Source organism: Anoplolepis gracilipes, chromosome 17, assembly GCF_047496725.1.
Source record: "Anoplolepis gracilipes chromosome 17, ASM4749672v1, whole genome shotgun sequence".
NCBI classification, from domain to species: domain Eukaryota; kingdom Metazoa; phylum Arthropoda; class Insecta; order Hymenoptera; family Formicidae; genus Anoplolepis; species Anoplolepis gracilipes.
Genome location: NC_132986.1, coordinates 5,885,466 through 5,903,136, shown reverse-complemented (window position 1 = coordinate 5,903,136; position 17,671 = coordinate 5,885,466). Strand labels below are relative to the sequence as shown.

The 17,671-nt window shown below is 31.7% G+C and overlaps 1 protein-coding gene and 1 long non-coding RNA gene across 5 annotated transcripts in view; one reads left to right on the top strand and one right to left on the bottom strand.

Moving 5' to 3' along the window:
• Lolal (longitudinals lacking protein-like) overlaps positions 1–17,671 on the top strand; it is a 180,810-nt gene that overhangs the window by 151,635 nt on the left and 11,504 nt on the right. The window lies entirely within an intron of this gene.
• The window catches only part of LOC140675211 (uncharacterized), a 44,035-nt gene that overhangs the window by 19,638 nt on the left and 6,726 nt on the right, over positions 1–17,671 (bottom strand). For both annotated transcript variants that reach the window (XR_012048346.1, XR_012048345.1), the window contains exon 2: positions 11,641–11,792. This is a non-coding gene — a long non-coding RNA (uncharacterized lncRNA). The remainder of the gene's footprint in view (positions 1–11,640; positions 11,793–17,671) is intronic.

Genomic DNA, 17,671 nt, shown 5'->3' with positions numbered 1-17,671 from the left:
GTGCGTCAGAAGGGAAAGAACTGCGTCGGTATGGCTACGAAGGTTGTCCTAACAACACGCGCGCGAAGCAGCGCGGCGTGTCGTGTACTGCTCTCCTACACGCTTTGCGCTTCCCTCGTATCTAATGCTGACCTACTTTTCGAATCATCGCGGAGAACTGCGGGGACCCGGGGAAAGGATGAGCCGAAACTATTCTTCGCCTCTCTAACGTGAGCAACCTCCGCGTCTCGTCGCGCTGTTAACGATCGTGGAGCCGCGCGAGTTAAAAGAAACTTATGTTACCCTTGTCTAGGACTCGAGAGCTCCATATTTAAACTCGAGTGGTCTTTACCTTAACAAAGTCTAAATTCCGCAAATTATATTTAAGATTGAATGTTAAACAAATTTTAATTTACTCGGTCGACTTTAAGTAATTTCGAAGAGATAAGTAAAGTTTTAGATACATAAGTCGTACTCTGAGCTCAGATTTATCGTTAAATAGGCCTCTAAATTTTTATACATGTGTTTGTATATATTTAGATAAATGTGAGCTCAAAATACGGATCATAATCTACTTTGTATTGTTATAGATAATAATTTATTTTGAAAGGAGCAAGAATAATTCAATCAATTCTCTAAATAATGATGATTCAATACGAAATTTTTTATTACAATATTTTTGGCGATCGTATTAACGCTTCTTAACAAAAACTTTGATTGATGTCCTCTATTCGTTATACTTTTATGATAGAACTGCTTGCTGATCAAACAAGATATACAAATAACCTAAATAAAACCGGGCGAAACGTAGTCAGATCCAAGGTTACTGGTTGTGTTTTTAAATTGTGCTCGTGGCTTTAATGCATCGTTTAACTGCTGATACCAGCAATTTCTGATTGTATATCTAAAGATTTTAATGCACTTTTGCTGCTAATTAAAGTGAACCATCTTTTTAATACATATATTTAAAATATTCATATGTTCTCTATACTGAAAGTTTATATCATTGCAATAAAGATGTATCCATTAAAGATGGATTATTGTTTTGACTTTTCTATAATTAAAAAAATATCCACGATACTTATTTAACCATATAAAATTGTTGAATATTTCACATTTCCTCATTTAAAATGATTTTATTTTAACTTCGTAACTGTTGAAAAAATCATGAAATGTATATAATTTTTATTTGCTAAATTGAATCGATCAGAATCTAGTGTCTGCGGTAAATAGATAACTTTAATCTCATAAATAAGCGAGAAGAGTTTTCCTAAGGTGACTCTCGCCACGCCGGTGCAATGTGCCGTAACTTCATCTTTCGCCCGATTTACAAAACACTATATATAGTTACATACCTATTACTGTTCATGCATGATAAAAGCGACAAAACACCTGATATTATTGGCACATGTGTCGGTGGCTCTTTCTTTAAGCTTGATGGTTACATTGTGTAACGTTATGCCTTTTCCTTTCCTGCCGATGCGATACAGAATAATATTTAGTATGATGTAATGCAGACACGATTTTGTGTGACACTCCCTGTATAACTTCGATCTTTTCCTCCTTTAATTATTTTGCATCGTATATATTTGACATACCTATATTTAGAAAAAAAAACTTACGAATGAATATCTAAATAAGTCAATTATAAAAAATTATTTTTACGTAAATAAGATATATATTTTTCAAAAATATATATCTTACGTATTGATTTACAACAACGATAAGATTTTCTGCATAATACCAAAAAAAGATTTTATCATTTGCGAATCGATCATTAAAGTTTCAAATCTTAAAATATATGTATATATATATATATATATATATATATATATATATATATATATAAAATTATATATAAAAATATATAATTATCTTACAATTAGATTATTACTGAGATACTAACAATAAAATATTTTCTACGAAAGAAAACTTCGTTGTTCGTCGGTATGATTTTTCATTAAACCTACACGCGACCGGAAGTTCTCATTGGAGAGTCGCTATTGCTACAAGCGACTGCTACGAAGTATGCATTAGCATTCTCCCGAGACCTTACCGGCGTTGAAGGCGGACGTATGCGTGTGCGTAGCGCGTACTCGCTTAGATATACATACGGAATACCTACGCTTAGATATACATACACGTGAATGAGTAGCGCGAACTAGATATACGACGTCGCTTGAACCTTGATCCCTTAGTACTGGTTCCAACGCATACATGAAACTCGTATGTACACGTGTAACCGGAATGCCGATGTTTTTTTTTTCTTGTAATCCGAAAGTCGCTTTCGTCTCTATTCAAATTCCTACTGTTATAATTTTTTATTTTTCTGCAACAACTTTATGTCAGTGCAATAAAAATATATAAGCAAGATTCCAAGCTTTAACACAAGATGTTCTAATTTGTAACTTTATAATTAATATAATCAGAAAAATAGATATGATAATTAATATGTGCACAAATTTTGTATTTTCCAATATTATATCTGGAAATGATTAACAACTAGACAAAAGAAGTTAAAATTCATATAAATTATATTATTTAAAATATAAAAACAATTTTTTATTATTGTAAAAAATATGATAGTTTTGAGCATATAAATTATTAATATTTTGTTTTTTAAAATATATAGATGTTAATTTAAGAATAGCATTAATTTTAATCTCTTATTTTATTCGAGTGATTATACGTAATTAAATTTAGTAGCTATGCTCATAGATACAATCGCGAAGTTCCTACGTTGTTGAGTATACAAATCAGTGAAACTGAGAGTAAAAAGTAACGAAGCCACACCGTTTCTGTGGCTCCGAGAGAGGAAGACAGGATGATCCAGGCCACTGAAAAAGGAAAGTGGCCGGCTACCGCGTCTAGAACTCCAGCGGATAGAACTCCTCCGACATTCATTATGCAATAATTATTATGATCGCGCCGTCGTCATCGTCGTCGTCGTCGTCGTCGGCGCTGCCGTTCGTCCGTCATTATCGCGAGTCAATTGTAGATTCGCGTATCACTGTTACTATCGTAACCCGACCTATCCGTTTGATTATAAATAATTGCGCGTGGAACTCGCGATCGCGCGAGCAAGAGGGCGATTAACGTCACTGCTATTCAATTCGCAAATCTCGGCAACGGATAATGACAGACCGACCCCTTCGCTTCTTTCCTTCTCCACTTCCGCGCGACTCAATCTGTGCGAATCTATAATTATTCACTGCAAATCGTTTATTGACGCTTAGAGACTCTGGTGCGAACGTGAAGATTAAGCCACCGCTATCTAATACGACTTTAGACAAGTCTTACGTATATATTTTTTACATCAATTTCAACTATTAATATTTTAAACATTCACAAATCTACGTTTTAGACTGCTTTTATTTGTATAAGCAAAAATTCCCATTGCAAATATTATTATATTCATTTTCATATAATCGAGTCTAGTTATTAGAAGCACCATAATGGTATTTTCTTATTTCAACTGTATTCCCATAGATTTTACATCTGATAAATATTCAAAACGTAAAAACATAGATTTGAATTTCTAGGTAGCAGTTAAAATGTTTAGAGAGTATCTTGAGAATTTTAATATTGATACTTCAAAATATTACGAAGTAAATGTTACATTAAATAGTAGATATAAGAAAGGTTTTTGCTTTTGCATCGATAAAAATCGGTAGATACGCGAGCGCAGTTTACTGAACTTGAAATACTAATGTCAAATTGTGTTAGGAAACATCGATCATTAATTGCGAAAATAAATATCTTGATCCAGTTGCGTAAAATTGTTATCATACTCTATCTCTGGTATTTATTCCTGCGATATTTCAATCACGATTGATATCAGAATATAAGTCAACAAATGTTAACAATAAAGAGGAATCGTTTTGATATATATATATGTGTGTATATATATATATATATATATATATATATATATATATATATATATATATTTGTATATATATATATATATTAGTTTGTATAAATTATATTCAACAATTCTATTTTCTCGTGAAAAATAGAATAAAAATTCCAAACAGTTACCTGAATTTTTAAAATTTTTTATCGATATATATTTCTTCGATCAATATTGTTTCTATTTATCCATATGTAATTTCGATAAATTAAAATCGTATAAGTAGAGGAACAAAGCAAGTTAGCGTCCTCACCACATAGATAATTTACGGATTGTCAGATATAAGCTAAGTGTAAGAAAGAGAGCATGGAACGATTGCTATTTGCTGATGAGTAGCAGGGTTAAGGAAAAAAAGTGACACGACTATTCTATAGGCTCATGAAACGATGTATGGGAACAAAGCAGCAAGCGGACTTCGTGCCATCATCGTGACTTGACGTTAACGCTCATGGAAGATCTAGAAAGCCCCAAGGATGAGACTCTTTCGTCCTCGCACGAGGAATTCAGGAAGGAATGAGTTTCTACCGTTCTCGAGACACTTAGCGATTCTATTAAAATATATTTCACATTCGTTCGCAGAATACAGTCGGTAAAATTGAGAAAATTTATGCTTACTTTTATGTAACTGTTTTTTAAGTCGTTAACATATGCTATACATTTATTTATTTTATTTATATATCTTTATATTTCTTTTTATTTTTCACAAAGGTAAATATCTTCTAAGATATTAATATATTAATTTACATTTTCATTATATATACATGGAAAAAATTATGGTTGCTACAACATTTTTTATGATTGGAAAAAAAATTTATGTAAGCTCAAGAAAACTGTCGACTTGACCAATTAAGCTTCTCTTTTTTATAGTCGAATTTATAATTGAAATTTAACGTGAAAGCAAAATATTTGGTATTCTTTTCTATTGTCCCTTAAAGTTTTTCGTGAAAGACTACTTATAAATATATAAAAAGAAGAAACTTGCAACATATATATTATCACGCGCAAAATTTGATAATAATAATTTTAAAAAATGATTTAAAAAAATGTGATCTTAAGTCACTTAAGAAAATCGCAATTCATTTTGAGAAAAGCATAAGTTATTATCATTGTGCTTCATAGTGTTTATTTTCACAAACCAATGCGACACAGTAAATGCGACTTATCTTTTATTATTAAAGTAAAGTAGTAGTACTCTCTAATGCATATGACAACATATATAACTAACTTAAACATGATATAGTCTGTATGACAAATATGACAAATATTGACATATTTGTCGTCAAATCATATTTGATACATAGGTATTTCTACACATATAGAACAAGTAAAAATTTTCAAAAATTTCTGCTTTATCTATAAATCTTTACCGGAAGAAATATCTAGAAATTGAAATAGAAAAAAGAAATATGCGTATACAGAATATAAAATGTTTGCTCGTATATTAAAAAAAATGATTTATATAATATGATATATTCGAATATTTTCTCACTTGTCTAAAGTGTCTTAAAAGAAAAGAAATAAAATTTGATATGCGTGACGAATTTCACATTTTTCGAAACATAATGTAAAACATAATAATAACGAGCAAGGAAAGGTGAAAGGATGAGGAGCTCGAGCACCCCAAAATGTGCTGTATAGCGTTTAATTAAAACAGCGTCAGCAGTGATAGTGAGTTGATTACGCGAGTCGTGACTTCGCGAAAGTAAGAACGCGGCAGGCCGTCACGGTACAATTGCTTTAATTCTCTAATTAAAGCGTTCGCGCGGCGGTGATTGAGCCGTATATATTCACGTATACGTCCGGCATCACACCAATATCATCATTAATACTGGACATTGAAACCTTATTTTATATTGCACATATTCTAGCGCAATTGTTTGATATTTCGGAATTATCTATTCAATCAGTTAATCGCATTCATAATAATTATGCGATAAATCGATTAATTTCGTCGAACGATATAGCTACAGACATTCTTCTGGTTAATTAAATTGATTGCGCTCTTTCAGCGCTTAATATTTCACGGTGTTTTGCGTTTTATAACATTTAAATTTTAATTTCCACAGAATTATAGATTTTGCTTTCTCTCGGCATATATATATGTGTGGCAATTAAAGATACGAATTATTGCGAATAATTAAAAAAAATTTCCAAGTTTTTAATAATTTTATACAACTTTTCTATGTTTTAATGCGAACAATTTATTTATTTTTAAAATCGTCGTAAATTCGATGTACATTTCTTTCGAATCAAACGATTAATTCGTTACAATTCGTTAAATAAGGCATTTAATAAGAAATAATGAAATGTAATGTGTCTCTTTTTCTAACTTAGCGAAGTGTGTTACGCACACTTCGATATCGTCGCGAATAATGCATTTACGACGCGCATAACTAAACGACATTGAACCGCGACCCGTCTTAGCGGCCCTACTTTTACTGACCCCATCTTATGATTTCGCAGTATCCCGAAGCGAAAATACATTGGTTCTTCTTCTTCTTGACACAGTCACCTGTAATTTATATCGCGTTTTGCGCGCGTGCATACGTCCGCGTCTCGTCAGATACGCGTGAGATAATGATTAGTTTTACAACTAATGACGTGTTAGTTGAAGATAAGGTAGCCAACCGGTGAAAGTCTTTATAAAAGGCCAAAAGGTCGCATTTTCCGATCAACAAAAGGATCCGTATGATCGATGTGCAAATAAACACTCGCTCAAACTTATTACGTGTTTTTATTTATTTTTTATTTCTACTAAAATGCCTTTCTTAGTTATATATTATTTATTATACATACATATATATATATATTTATAAAAATTTTTTTCAAATATATGAATTGAATATCAGAAATAAACATAAACTCGTTTACCATGCGCTCAAGATGGATGGATGCTTTAATTAATTGTCTGTACTCGGAAAGATGGAAATCTTTCGACCATTTATACAGTTGTCGATTAAAATGTAAGGGTTAATTATGAAAGCAATATTCTAGCTTTTGCATGTCAATTAACGTTATACACAAACATCTGTTTTCACTTTCTAGTTAAACCGACGTATCGTCGTAAATTCTGTGGCTGTGTCTATGAAATTAATTCTTTTTAATAAAAAAGTATTTCTCGCATGTTCGAAATAGCCTATATATTTAGATTATTCCGCAATCAAACGGTTGCTAATTGCAGCGATGTTACAAGATATCGTTGTAATCGTTGAGACGCTTGAATGACAAATGGATGCCGGCTCCAGCATATTGCGAAACCTATATAAGAAAAGCGCGTGCAGAGTAACGCGGAATATACAGTGCGAGAGAAAGGTTCGCAAAGAATGCCATTAGCATTTGGGATGACCGTGTGTATGCAGATATAACACCATATATGAGTAAGGCGTCATACAATAATTGAACCATGACCTGCGCGAACAACCCTTCTCTTTGCTCTCTCGCTTCCTATATGCAGAGCGGCGATCAGCTGATCGCGCGATTTCAGTCAGCTTCTAGTGTTTAATATTCACAATTAAAAATTTAATCAATTATTAACTTCCTTTGGACAAAATATGATAAAATTGATAATTGACGTGTAGAATAACACATAACGTATAATTTAATCAAGTCATGATAAAAATAATAAATGACATAAAAATCAATTTGGTCTATAATTGACAAATGAAATGATTTTTCTTTTGATACAAATTATATTTAGTTTTTTCTGAGTGCCTATACATTTCCGAAGCGCTTGATCGACGAAAGGGAAATGAAAATAGATAATTACAAATCCATATTTCACGCGCGCGCGTACGGTGTGATGACTGATAAAGTTTTCACGCATGAGATGCCGAGTGTAACGCGACTCGCGACTCGACGCGGCGCGTGTGCGTGCGCGAAAGTTCTGTCGAAACACAACGCCTTAGTCATCGTCCCTTTCCGGAGGATATAGGTATATTCGATAATACTAATCCGCGCTCTCTCGCTTAGCCGCGGCTTTTGCTTTCTTGCAGCGCAGTGACCTGATTCCTTGCATGCAACAGTAAGAGCGTTTCCAGAGAGGAGGAGAAGGAGGAAGGAGGGAGATGGAAAAAGAGAGTGGCGAGGCTAAAGAGGAAGCAAGAGGGAGGAAAATAGATAGAGTGAGAAAGCTAGATAACAAGAAAGACAGAAGAACGAGAAAGAACACACGCGCGCGCACCTCGTGACACGTAATACCCGTCACGGTAATAGCGGCACGATATTATAGCACCGCTAATGTCATTCATTTGTGATTTAATGAGAGAAGCTAAGAGATCGCGGTCTTTCGACGGAGAGAGGACATCGACTGCGCGTTGTCGACAGTTGAGTCCGGGAAGGTTTATCTAGCGCGTTTTTGAGTATCTCGATCAAATCAAACGATTTCCTGATCGTAAAACAAAGCGATTCGCGTTATTTATGCCAAACAATTTATGCGGACAATGTTATTATAACTCTAAATAAGTATCTACAGTTTCATAGATTTCTGCAAGAGAAAACTGCATTTAGAATCCATTTTTGAGTGATCGATAAGATACAATTGACAATTGAAATTGAATTAAATATTGAATTTGGATTATGTATTGCGTGTCTATTTGTAATATCCGTGAAATGTTACAAAATAATGTTAATATATACATTAATAACTGTATACATAATTAAAGTCTATATAAAGATAGAGGTAAAAAGCTTCCATAAATTCCATAATTAAATTTTTTTTTTTAATCTGACATGTGTATTCAAATATTTTCTAGAGTATCACGAATCACACACACATAATTATTTTAATCGCGTTTAATGTCTCCGCCGCTTTTGTGTCATTTATCTTTTAGTTATACCCACATCTTTTGTAGAATTTAGGTTGACCATATGGAATCGTTGGGTTTCTTTCTCGGCCGGTTATTAATATCATGCTGTCTTGCCAAAATATTCTCGCAAATCGAACCGATTGCTCGATATGTATAATGCTTCTTAAAAATGCAGTCAATGCATAGTATATTAGAATAAACATGTATTTATTCGATTAATACTTTTGAGATTTTTTAAAAAATTCTAACAATAAACACACAGTGTCTCTCTCTCTCTCTCTCTCTCTCTCTCTCTCTCTCTCTCTCTCTCTCTTTCTCTCTTTCTCTCTATCCCCTTCTTATTTCTTTTTCATGTACAAAAAATTCAGAGCAAGACTGCGATAGATTTATAAATCTCGTTACATACATAAATTGAAATACGTTTTAACATATAAATTTTGTCGTACTTTGCATTGAATCCTTTTAATTCCCTGTTTTACGCGTTTCCCATGTATGCGAATCGAAGTTTTATAGTGATGATAGGACGAATACTTGTACCCTCATTAATTCACAGAGTGCCATACTAGTCATTTGTTAGATTTATGCGGCGTTAACTAAGCGAATGGCATAATCCACTCATGAGAACACTCTCGTTAACCCTTTTATGCCGCAAACGATATGCATATCTTTTGAATGTTTCCATACTGATTATCCAAGTTCCGTAGCAGTCAATTATAATTGTACCTTCTTAATTAAGTTTAATTAAGAATTTTTTCGCATACTTTCAATCCATTGATCTAATGGGAGTCCGCACGAATTAAATATGTGTATCAAAAATTGTGTTATAACATAGATAAAATACATTGCGCAATGATAACATTTTAGGATTATTAAAATTTCATGAAAAGTATAATTTATATAAATATTTGTACAAAGATTTATATATTTTTCATACATTTATAATTTTATAATTCTCATAAATAGAACTTTTTGACGGTTTTTCCTTAAGCACGTATAACACTACAAGATAAAAATACAAGATGTAAAAAAATACGTTGCAGTTAAAAAAAATTAGCTTTAATTGTTTCGATTCAGAGATGTGTGTCCTACGATCAGATTATAACGCATTGCGTGTGGAGGGCATGAGATGCCAACACGGAAGTGGTTTTCATTGATTTTTAGGCAGCGTATCCCGTTTTACCGTTGTCCTGGAAAGTAAACGACCGTATAAAGATACCGGTGTGTGGCCTTTAGAGTGACTGCGGTAGTTCGCCGAGAACGAGTGGGTGATGCGTTTGGACGCGGCCGCGACGAAAATAAATCCTCCGACTTCCTCGCGTAAACGCGCATCGTGCGTGCATGCGTGCTGTCACGCGCGCGTATGTATATACGCCTGTCGGTTCATGTGGTACGAGAACCGGCTGCACGTCCGAATTCATAAGTGCTTGATCGAACAATCTATTTCTCTTCCGTAGGAAGTAAACGTGTCATTATTCATGCTTACACATAACTTATTATATAAATATGTACTTGTTACGAATTAATCACTCTCGTCCTCGAAATGTTATGCGGTACCAAATATGCATGTGTGTGCACTTTTATTTTGACGAAGTTTTTGCCCCTCGCTTGATTATTTACTTCTAAGACCGATGCAAGGGAAAACGCGGCGTCTTAAATCATCAAAGTGAATTTTGCAGGAAAATAATAAACATTAGCTAGTCAGAAATATGAATTTTCAAATTCATATAAATTTATATAAATTGTAACCTTAAATCTTCTTTTATTTCCTTATTACATTCACAGATTTATATAAACTATCTTAAATTCTCTTCTTTTATTTCGTTATTCACGTAATTCATGTAATTAGTATCGTATCAATATTTATTTTTACTTGATCGCGTTTTTCTTTCTAATCTTTGTTTAAATATACAAGTAAGCTATGAATATACTTATTTATTGTTTTTCTAATTTGGATTTGATTGGCAGCAGGTGAAACAGAAAAAGAGAAAGAGAGAGAGAGAGAGAGAGAGAGAGAGAGAGAGAGAGAGAGAGAGAGAGAGAGAGAGAGAAAGAGAGAGAGAGAGAGGCGCTTTTAGGCGCGTCCCTGATGCGTCGTACGCGTCTAATATAGCGATGCAGGCGTGGAATATAGGTCACACGCTAGAGCGCTCTTTTATGTACTTGTTACTCCGACACTCAAAGATCGTGAGGATATACGTGTATGTACAGTCACAGAACGTGCACTCACATTACGTGTTCCGAGTTCAACACGATGTCTTATCATGTTCACACGGCAGATTAATGAGATTATTAAATTATTGTAGAAAAAACTTTTTTTAATCTCGTCAAAAAAGATTCATATTGTGTCTGAAATAAGTATGCTGTAATAAAAATATAAGCGTGAATTTATATAAATATATAATATCTTGCTAGTTTTTAATTTTTATATTTTATTTTTTTTTGCATATTTCGAGAGATAAAATAATAATTTTTTATTCTAAATTTATATTTTCTTTATAAATTACACATACATAAAATAATTTTTGTAATTTGATTATAAGAGAACAAGTTCAATCTATATCAAAGAATTATTAAAGTTCAACTGTGATGCATTTTCTTCAATTAATTAAAAATTTTATTTTAATATATCCAAATATCGAATTCTTAAGATTTCTAGATTGTCCAAGACTGAATATTTCAAGCTATAATTGACATTGTTTGAACAACACTGATCGTGGAATGTACGCAACAATATGATGTATAAGAGATCGCCAGAGTCCATTGGCGACAATCGATTCGCGCGGGATCCGAATCTCTCTCTTTCTCTCTCTCTCTCTCTCTCTCTCTCTGTTTTCTCTCTCGTTCATTAATTTTCATTCTCGCAGAGTTCCTCACGTACGACTACGAGTCGTTACGGCCGGCATAACAATGCATGACGTAATTCTGGGGTCGAATCCTCCTTACCTCCTCCGTGCAACGATGTTACAGGAAAGTGAAACTCTCGCAAACCAGGTCACACCCACATCGTGCTCGCGGCGTTGAGTCTCGCGATACCGATCGACGGCAGACCCCTTTTAACTCCGGATTAGATGCGTTTCCATCTAGCTCAGGAAATTCTGCAAAATAAATTTTACACATGTGAACTTTAATTTTCAGAAAACGAATTAAAATCTAAAAAAATGCTTAACATTTTCAATTTTTTATATTTAATTATGCTTTTCGATTGTCAACCTCTTACTAATATTATACTTAATATTATTTTTTTGTTTCTATCATTTATTCTATCATGAAACTTTCGTATTTTATATGATAACTTCTAAAAATGAAACTTATTTTATTTTAAAAGTTGGGAAGTTTTGTCTGTAACTCGATATCGATCTATGAATATATTTACGGTAACCATAGATCAGAGAAATACGTCAGAAAAATCTATAAATCTAATTGTAAGTATTTTTATTATACACCTCAAGTTACAATTATGCACATCTTTACGAAACAAGATAGATTGTTTCGAAATTTAACTTTTCATGATGTTCATCTCTAATCTTACTTCTTTTTTACGTAATTTTTACGTAAACATGAAGATCCTAATATAGGATAGCTAAGATTTCTAATATATAATATATTACTTTTCTATTTATATAATATCTTTGATCTATCTATAGTACTATCAATTTCTTTTCAGTGGCAATTTGATCAATTTTTTTGTTTTCAATTTTTTAATTTTTCCTTTTTCTTTTTTTTCAATTTTATAATCTTTTACAATATTAAACTAATAAATTAAATCTGTATGTATACGATATTTTAATAACTGATAATAAGTATCACGTATCATCCCCAGTCATTAGCTAAAATTAATAGATGAGATGCTGTCACAAAGATTGACGAGACAAAAATGCTGCGAGGTGACGCGACGTGACTAATTCGGAGACCATTTCCGCTGCACATCTTGCGAATCTGGCTCGAGACGCGAGTCACCAACCAACGGTCGGCTCAATGTCATCCGTTGCATTAGCGACCATGTCAAAGTTTTAGATTAGCTAGATCCGGAAGATGCGTGAACAACTTTGTTTCGCGTTACATGCAACATTACAATGGAACTCACGAAATGCAAGAAAGCCGAGCGGTTTCGCTCGCTCGTATACGTGAGGTCTGTTCGTCGTATATATATATATATATATATATATATATATATATATATATATATGCGCGAAAAGAGAATCGGCGCGGACGCGCGTGGGTGCGGGGCGGTCTTGGCAGAGTTGGCCCTAACCCATATACCATCGTAGCCAGAATAGAGACCAGGCGGTCGCGAACGGATAGGAACGCAGGTAACTATAAACACACGGCCGGGAAAGCAAAGTATCGTATTGCTGATGGCGCGCCTTTATCAAGTTTTTCCACTTGTTTTTTTGGGGGGTGGGGGGGGGGGTGGGGAAATATCGCTTGACAATATTGATGAAACAACGATTAGCACATGCAAATATAAATATATTTTTTCCTTTTTTTGCTAATAATTTTAAACGACTCGCAATATATATTCTTAAGTGGATTTATATATGTAGTCTTAGAAAATGTTAATTTGAGAATATTTTACAGTTTGTAATCTAAAGAAAAAAAAATAATTAAAAATATATTGTAAGTTTCAATTGCTATCTAACTTTGCCACAATTTTACAAGTACTTTATCAGTATTAATAAAATGTTTTATTTTATGTCTTCATTTCCAATATACAGAGGGACAGAATTTTGCGGGCTATTTCTTTCATACAGCATCTGTAAGAGATAATCTGAAATGATATTGGTACTTAATGTCTACACATAGAGAGAAGCAAATGATAATGTTAACACAAATTAGAGACTGCTGTATCTTCCATAATTCGAACTGGCGCTATGCCATAATCGCTGAAGCTAGAACAGAGAGAGCCAATTGATAATAGGAGTGCAGATAACATTTGGTGTAACTAGAACTTTCTCTTTCGTATATTGAATTACCACGCTACGTTGCGTGATGAGTTTTTATTCGAATATGAATAAGAGAGAGATATATTGAAAAAAGCAATTGGGATTAACAGATATATGTATATTTTAATTAATTATATTATATAACAGTTATGTTGATAAATATGCAACAATAATATATAAGTCACATCTTATCTCCTAAATGCTGTCACCACTTGATTTTTGCAGAGAATTACTCATGTCAGAACAACTTCCCTTATAACTATCTAAATGGCGAAAAAATCGATGAACTTATTATCCATATTTACATATAGATATTATATTTATATCATCAATTTATAATGTAATATTTATCATATAAATATGTACAGCAATAGAAAACAATATCCTGTGATAATAAAAACGAGTAGATAGAATTATTTTAACAATTACATTTATATTTTAAAAATAATTATGGGAAATTAAGTGAAATAAAACGAACATAAACAAATATTGTACTGATTAACTCGAAGAATATGATAAATAGAATAAATCATAATTGCATAAATATGAAGAAGAAATTAAACGAAGCCAGTGATATTGATAAGTCACTGCTAAATACTGACAGATATTGTGTATCACATAAATTAGCAACTAAATAATAAAGTATTATTAGATAAATGTGATTTAAGAGAACAATTATTATTATTATTATTCGATAAACAAATTTAATTAAATATGAAATTTTATCCATTAGGTAGAAAACGAATATTTTCGGTCTTTCGAAAATTCAATATTTAATATTTTCCGGTTAATAAATTTTATCAGGAAGAATATTGATCCATTATGTTAAGGTTGAAATGTTTGCACGATTGATCATCTCGGCGAATCTATTCATCTCTAGAAACTGTTATTCAGTTCGAAGGAACGTTCGAAAACGTACCGTGTACAAACGTTAGTACAGCTTGTATCTAAAACTAGAATCGTCGACGACACGTGCATGCAGACATTTCGGCGTCAAAACTTGGCATATTATGTCAGAAATTTAATGCGACAACGAAGCTAACCGCTGACGTTGCTGTGAAAATATCGTCGAATGTCAGGAAAACGAATCACAAGAATTGTTTAATTTATTTATAATGTGTTTGAGGAAGAGGAATTTTTACAAGTGTAAGATAGCACAAGATGTGATACGTCATGTACTTTGAAATTTTAAAGATGTAATGCCTTATATTTTGCATATCAAATATTCTAAATAATAAAAGTTTATAAAATTTATTATTTATTATTTCCTATTTTATTTTAATTAAAAAATTTCCTATTCTATTATAATAAAAAAACCATACAAGGTAATAAAAATCTGGTCTTATTAATGAAATATATATCTCTTGTTGAAATATGTATATTATATAATATTGAAATAAAACTTTTTATGACTAGTTCAGCATAAAAATATAATCTGAAATAATCTAATAGAAATTCGAATTGCCTAGATATAGACATATATTTAAAATTATTTAACAGACAAAGAAAAAAAATAATTTTTAAATACTAAATGCGAGTTCTAATGCAATCTATAACGAATGCTATTACAAAGCGATATTTAATTTTTCTTACAATTGTGTTAGTCAGTTATCCGTCTTTGTCTTAGTATTATTAAGAATTTAAAAATCATACTCTAACATTTTCATTCAAATTAAATATTTAATTTCCACTTGATTATAAATATTTAATGCCAATAAAATTCTTTTAAACAAATCAGTGTTTTCTTAAGTGTGAAAAATTATGAGAAAGATAATTTATTTGACATGCCTTGATTATTGATGTTTTATCAATCAATATGAAATTGATATTTATTAAAATAGAATTTAAATAGATTTCAGAAAATGTCACTTTCTTTCAATTATTATGACTAAAATTTACTCTAAGACATTGATAATTAGGCATTATTTTTAGTTATTTAGCTTTCGAAATTTAGAGAATACAACGAGAATACAACAGAATATGGGGAATACAAGCTACTTTACAAAAATTAAAGTAAATGTTAAAATACTTTTGTTATATGCTGCATAAAAATATTATTTTTTCATAAAAAAATTATTATTTAGATTCTATTCTAAATTCTATACATTTTGATAGTCTTTTACGATACTTTAGTATACTCAATTTAAAGATTATTTGTATAATCATTTTAATATAACTATCAACGTTTAAGATTTGATATAAAATACCATAGATCTTAAATTCTTTTTAATCTCCTCATTTGATGCGCAAGAAAAATGATTATCAATCATAATGTAGAATGACATTTATCTTAAATGATCGAAAGTGAATTTTTATTTATTGCTAAATTATTTTTATTGAATGATTTTACTCTAATTTATGCTAATTATATTATTGAATGACGTTCTCCATATTATACCCCTACAACATTATTTGTGATTAATTTAATTTAAATTATTAATGTAAGATTCTGCATTTGTTTTCTAAGAAAGCTGCATTTTTGGTATTGAACGTATACGTCTTGCGCATTCTCTATATCTATATCATTGTTAGTTTCAATTCTTCCGAAGTATTCCGTCATTACACTTTCATTTCTCGTACACTTGCATGCATGCATTTTACAATTTGTCCGGACAATATATTAGCATATAAATACACACAATACAACGTTGTGCATTGTGTCACGTAGAAATACGATAAATTGTCCGGGACAATCAAATCAATTCGCGAGTTTACGTGAAATTACTATACTGGAATATTAAAGTTTCTTGAGTTCTATTCCTTAAGAATAGCTTTAGCAAAATTGAAGAACGACTATTAGATTAAAACCACTTAAACCGCGCATGCATTAATATTGTTATTACAAATTTTTCAAGTACTATTGAACTATTGTATCAAATTTATTTCTCTATTATGATATTAAAATTTTTAGTAAAATAGAGAGAAAGACATAAGATAAATATGCACATATACATATATACACTTGATATGAAACAATGTCAATGCGGCCATTCTCTTATATTGTATATTGATAATTAGTATTTGTAGAGTTAATTTAAATATTTTTACTTCAATGCATTTGAAGTTTTGTCTTTTATAATTTCAGTTTTATTAAATTCTTAATATGACATAAAAACAAAATATAATTTGGCCATATATATATATATATATATATATATATTGTCGTTATGGTTTTGTATCGCGACATGAAAAACTCGTTTTGCCAATTACGTCGCACACGAGGAAGCGCATCGCCTGCGCGTTTATGTGATTTTAGATATGAACACGTGCGTTTGCGCATACACGTAGAACAACGTATCCTGTTGCGCGGTACTTGCCATGACGTGCGTCACGCTCGTCACAATAATGCTAATCTATTTAATCTGACTAACAACAAACTTATCTCCTGACTCACTCTCTCCACGCTGGATTCGTGAACAGATAACTTTCCATATATATGTGTGTTGTGTATTATGTACGCGCCGATAGATTTTTCTGGCGGTTTAACAGTCAGCTATTCTACTGTCCCCCTTTGTATGGACATAGAATTTTGCAGAAATCTCCCTTAGGCGAGACTCGTTCCCGCCTTGATCGCGCACGTGATGCTGTTAAGATCAAGCCTGAATGCGATAACGAGCTCAACTTTGATTCTTTTGCTTTTGAATTTTGTCTTTTCAAATAACTAAGTTCTTCATTTTATAATAGTTATTTTTTTACATTTTTTAAACACTTAATTTATAATATTCTTTTTCTCTTTTAAATGAACAATATCGTGTAGTTTTTTTTATTGAGACAGTTTGAAAATTGACATTGCCAATGATTTCAAAAATATGTTTAAAGAGTTACTAAAGTTATTAAAGTAATAATGAGATATGTATGTATGTCGTATATTTTAATCTTTCCTTATGTTCCTGAAAAATAAAGCAGAATATTTGAACGTATTTTATAAAAAAGTTTGAAAACCAAAAACTGCGTACTAAACAACGTACAAGTAAGAATAATTAAAGATTGATGTTTATATTCATGTGATATACTATGCGATAAATAGATGT